At 39.2% G+C, this 6,001-nt stretch overlaps 1 non-coding gene across 1 annotated transcript; it reads left to right on the top strand.

The window, feature by feature from the left end:
• Positions 1 to 3,774: 3,774 nt before the first annotated feature.
• On the top strand, positions 3,775 to 3,881 carry LOC148804083 (small nucleolar RNA R71). The gene has a single exon (XR_016081599.1). It is a non-coding gene; the product is annotated as a small nucleolar RNA R71 (small nucleolar RNA).
• Positions 3,882 to 6,001: the final 2,120 nt, after the last annotated feature.

Raw genomic sequence — 6,001 nt, 5'->3', positions numbered from 1 at the left:
TTTATGCTCCATCTCACCCTTTTATCTTTGTGTGAGTGCATTTTATGCTCCATCTCACACTAGCTCTTTTTTTTCTCTCGGTGTGAGTGCATTTTATGCTCCATCTCACACAAGTTTTTTTTCAAAATTTTTTTTTTTTGGATAACACATTCCAATACATGAACTCATTATCGTGGTCTCAACATGCCTAACAAAACAAGTTCTAGAATAATCAACCCCTGTTTGTTCGTTAGAAACCAAATGCTCACAAGGGTCAACTCTGTATTGCATCTTGCTCATTGATCATTCAAACTACTGAGATACCTTCCATAGCAAAAAAATTCAGCTAGATTTGCTTGCATCCTTTCTTGTCTATCCTACCTAAGCACATGATTCAAGGTGGTTTGCAATCATTCAAAAACAAGTCTCTAAGGAGCAGAAATTTCAAAAGGAAAGATTAAAAAGTGATGATCAAAGCATGCTAGAGTTTGAAAAATTTATCAACCCCTTACTCCTCCCCCACACTTAAGATCTACATTGTCCTCAATGTATGGAATATGCATAGCAAGAACAAGGAGAGAGATTTAAGAGAACTTCCCTGCTATCTATGATTAAGGTCTTAAGAAAGGAATGTTAGACAGTTTTGTATGCCCTTTGCTTCAATCAGAATGATGTACTTTATGAGTTTATTGTAAATGAATAAAGATACATATTTGATTCATGTTCCCTTGGTATGTTTCTGTGTAATACCCTTAAACTGGACACTTAATGAGACTCGTGTTAGTTTAGAATGTTCACAGCCGGTGGGTCAGTCTGGGGAGACCTATCCTGACAAGGCTGACACTGTGGTGCCACCAACTCGGTTGGGGTGGCCTGTCTCAGCTGCCAGGGTGAGACCCTAGGCACATACAGTGTAGGATTAATTGAATCTTTGAACTGGACCTGATTTCCAGTATTGCCCTGGACCTTGGAGATTGATGGGCAAAACTGGAAAGTTACACCCGACCCCTAGACTCGATTATGATACTACACTAGGTGTCGGATTGGGCTGTCTTTGATGTATCAATCAGTGAGATCCTTAGCGGGGGTCAAAACCTGGGTATGTTGGGACAGTCCGAGAATTCATCTGAGTGGGTGATCATAGTGACAGGATCAGCCCCTTTGTCGGACAAAGGTAATGATCGGGGATGCACTCTCACTGATGGAAACCAAGACTGCCGGCAGCTGATTTCAACCGTTGAGATTTGTTTTGCAAAATATATTTTATATAAGATATAAAAGTATATATGTATGGTTTCTAAATTGTTTGCAAGAAGGTTTTAATTCCTGGGATCCATGTAAGTGGAGAGTGCAACACTGTTCCTTGCAGCCGAGGGAGAGGTCCTCTCTTATCGGGCAGTGTATGATCATTATGGGCTGAGAGGTTAAGTGTAAGACCATTGTGGATAATGCCTGATGGGCTAATCTTGCATCTGCCCACAGTCCCTGGGTGTTACAAGGTGGCTTGGCCCAGGGACCACTTAGTGTAAGTGTTGGGCCCATAGAGCTCATTTGATGGGTTTCAGGGGTACACTGTCTTCAGCAGTGCATTCGGCCAGGCCTTGTAACAAAGGCTGGGCTGAACCCATGTGGCTGATGTGTAGATCAATGCTTGGGTCCCACACCATACAAGGAAGTCCAACTGGGCAGCAGTTTGGAAGGTTTTTTGAGTACATAACCCTAATGGGCCTTAAGCCCATTTCGAACTGGGCTGATTTGATCAGTCATCTAAAGGGGGCGAATTCTGAAGTGGGTCAGCTAAAAGGATTGGGCTTCGACCCTATCCACTCAGAGAGTCCAAGATCTAAATAAGATTTAGATATGGAAACCTCCTAATTAGATTAGGAGACAGCTGATCTGATCTGTAGATAAGATAAGGATTATCCCTTATCACCAAGGGACTTCTAACCCAAATATGATTTGGAATTAGCAACTCCTAATCTGATTAGGAGCTGATCCCTTTAAGATTATAAAAGGGGAAGGGGGCGGCAACCTTGAAGAACACAATATCATCAACAGCATTCTTCTCTTTAAAGAAAGAGAGATTGAGAGATTTCCTGCATATTGCGAATTCTCTTCTGCCGCCACCTTCCTGCCATTGCCATTCCTTCAGTTCGATCTCCAGTTCTTAGGAGCAATCAAGATTGGATCTTGATTTCAATCTTTTGGGAAAAGATTGATTGGAGCTGTACTCACAATCCGTCCAATTGATTCTTGCGAAGGGTCAAGTTCTTTTGAAGAACATTGCTGATTCTGCTCCATCCTTCACTGCGCCATCTTCAGTGGGAGAAGATTTTGGATCCTTCCTTGGGCGTAAACACCTCCATTGATTCTAAGGGTAAGTAGACCTTTTCGCACATCAATTAAAGCATCACTAGTAGCAAGAAAGGGTCTCCCTAAAATTAATGGCATCGATCTATCCTCCTCCATATCCAACACAATGAAATCAATAGGGATGATGAAATTCCCTACTTTAACTAAGACATCTTCCACTATTCCCCTAGGGTATTTAATGCTTCGATCGGCCAACTGTAGGCTAATAGTGGTAGATGTTAGTTCATGCAATCCCAGCCTTTTAAAAATAGAGTAGGGCATTAAATTTATACTAGCACCAAGATCACATAAAGCTTTTTCAAATTCAGTTCTCCCTATGGTGCAAGGTATAGAAAAACTCCCTGGATCCTGAAGCTTTGGGGGCAATTTATTTTGGAGGATGGCTGAGCATTCTTCGTTCAAATTTACCATCTCACATTCCTCCCATTTCCTTTTATTTGACATCACCTCCTTCAAGAATTTGGCATATTTCGGCATCTGTGACAATACATCAAGAAGGGGGAGATTAATGTGTATTTTTTTGAAAACTTCTAAAAATTTCTCAAATTGTCTATCTAAGTTAGCTTTCAAAATTCTTCCAGGGTAGGGAATAGGAAGTTTAATTTCATGTAAATTCAGTTTAGGAGTACTTCCCTCATTCTCCTTTTGTAGATCGGCCACTTCAGCTTCCTTGTCCTTTCTTTGAATTTCGCCAACTGTTTTCCCACTTCTTAAAGTTATGGCGTTTACTTGTTCTCTGGGGTTCATTTCTGTGTTGCTGGGTAGCCTTCCCTCTTTCCTTTCTGATAACATGCCTACAACCTGCCCCATTTGAGCTTCTAAGTTCTTAATTGTTGTTTCATGGCTTTGGAATTTTGCTTCAGCAGTGTTGATGAACTTAGAAATCATCTCTTCCAGATTGCTCTTTTTTTCTTGTGGGGGCGGTTGTGGTTGGAATCCCATGGGTGCCTTTTGATGATTGTTGCTCCAAGAGAAGTAGGGATGACTCCTCCACCCTGGGTTGTATGTATTGGACTATGGGTTGAAGTTTGACCTACCAGCATGAGAGATAAAATTAGCATTCTCATGGGAAATAAAAGGACTATTTAATTGACAATCAGAATTAGTATGTCCTATTTGACCGCATAAATTGCATGAGATGCTAGATGGTGTATTAATGGCTGCAATATTAAAAGCATCAAACTTCTTATTCAGACTAGCAAGTTGCACAAATATGGCTGCAAGGGAATCGATATGGTGTACTCCCCTCTGATTGGTTCGACCATTGCTCCACTGGTAGCTGTTTGATGCCATCTCCTCCACTAAGTCATATGCTTCCTCTGGAGTTTTCCTCATAATTGTACCACCTGCGGCTGCATCAATAATGGACCGATTAGAGGGGTAATACCATTATAAAAAGTTTGTATTTGTCGCCAAATTGGTATCCCATGGTGGGGACACTTTCTAAGCATCTCCTTGAATCTTTCCCATGCTTCATACAAGGATTCCCTCTCAATTTGAGCAAAGGTAGTAATTTCATTAATTAACTTTGCTGTTTTGGAGGGTGGGAAATATTTAGCCAAAAATTTTTGGGTTAGATCATTCCAAGTGGTGATACTTCCTGCAGGGAGTGAGTTGAGCCAATCTTTAGCTCTATCACGCAATGAAAAAGGAAATAATCTTAGCCTAATAGCATCATCACTAACTCCATTATGTTTAAAGGTATCACATATTTCAAGGAAGTTAACGATGTGTGCATTAGGGTCATCACTTGGTAACCCACTAAACTAAATACTAGTTTGGATCATTTGAATTATTGCAAGCTTTATTTCAAAATTATTGGCATGGATGGTAGGCTGGAAATGCTGGATGTCGCCCCATCAATGTTTGGACAAGCATAGTCCAAGAGGGTGCGATTTCCATCTGCCATCTCTCCTACTATCTCTATGGCTGGTTCGCAAATAACAACCTCTTCTCTTGATTTTCCTTTGTTGGCCATTTGCAACAAACGAAGGGTCCTTTTAATTTCTGGATCGAATTCAGCTAACCCTTCCTGTCTAGTGCGTGTCATGCACTAGTAAATCTGAACCAACAAAAAAAATTCGAACAAACAAATAAAAATAAAAATAAAAATAATAACAGAAATAAAAAGAAATAAAAGGAAAAAGAATAAAAAAATAATAGAAATAAAGGGTCCAAATTAATCAAGGTTAACAAATTCTAATATTATTTTAGGATTAAATCCCCGGCAACGGCGCCAAAAACTTGATAGCTATAAATATATAACTCTAGCAAATGCACTAGTTATCAAATAGTATAGTAATATCGTTCCCACGGGGATTTAACAAAATAAGTATTAGAATCACAATCTTCCCTAATTATTTGGATAGTCGAAATTTAGATTTAAGGAAACAAGAACTACTGAAAATAAAAACTGGAACAAAGAGAAAATGGAAACAAAGGTGATTACTAACCGAATATGCAATGATGAAATCGCTAGAACTTTTGGTCCACCTAACCAATGTAATGAATATTGATGGGTCCAATTATCCAAGACTAATTGTTATTCCCATAAGCTGAGATTTTCACAAATTTATTTAATATTCTCTCTCGAGATATACTAAACCTACGCCCATCAGGTAACCCTTTGATCTCTCGAGTAGAGCTCTCAAGATGGAAGTGCATTAAGTCCAAGAAAACCATTAAATTCAGATGAATCATGTATATATATCTCTATATACCATTCAATTCACACTATGAATTATTCTGTCAATTATGTGAATTCCTCTCTCAATTCATTCACATAACCCAAATCAATTAAGAGGTGGCCAAGCTCTTAATTGCATTAAGCACAATAATTCATAGACTATATGAAAATCACAATCTTTGATAAATCAAGAAGATAAAAATATATTCATTAACATGGTTAGTCTTTCCAAAGCCCTAACAAGAAACAAATCAGCTCATAATGGAAGAATTAAAACAAAGAAAGGGGAAGAAAGAACTCTTGAATTCGCCCATGGTGTTGAGATCTCCTCTTCTTGAAGTTTCTTGAATTCTTGAACCTTTCTTGAACCCTTCTTGACTGATTGCTCCTTGCTCCTTGATTCAAATCAGAAGTTGAATGATTGAATGAATCAGTGATCAAGTGATCTAAAGATGGTCCGCCCCCTCCTTTATATAGATTAAAGGGGAGGGGGTGGTCTCCTACTTTCTCTTGAAGTTGATCTTTACAAGAAATAGAAAGTCTTATCCTAATTCTAATTCTATCTCTTTATCTCTTGAACTCAATCCTTTTATCACTCTAAGATTACATCAAGAATTTAAATCTAAAAGGATTCTTCTTGGTTTCTTGTTCTTGGATTCGTAATAGACCTCCTCTACGAATTGGGCTTCAGCCAGGCTTTTCTGCGAGTTAGGCTTCAGCTGCAGATTGGGCCTTCCTGTGAATTTTCCGCGACTTCAGGCCCGGAATTGACTTCGATTCAGGCCGAATGTGTGAAAGCCCAAAACATGAAAGTTGTGTCTTTTTCTCTTATCTTTCCAGTGGATCTTGAATCCGCTCATTCGGAGTTCGGAGACACGAGATAGGCCCAAATCACTTAACGATGTTGAAACTGTGAAAAATCATCCGATTTGTCTTCCTTTGCTCTTGATGCCTTCTTTCATA

Source organism: Nelumbo nucifera, chromosome 1 (assembly GCF_055504915.1).
Source record: "Nelumbo nucifera cultivar China Antique chromosome 1, China Antique-T2T, whole genome shotgun sequence".
NCBI lineage: Eukaryota > Viridiplantae > Streptophyta > Magnoliopsida > Proteales > Nelumbonaceae > Nelumbo > Nelumbo nucifera.
This window is presented reverse-complemented; position numbering and strand designations above follow the sequence as displayed.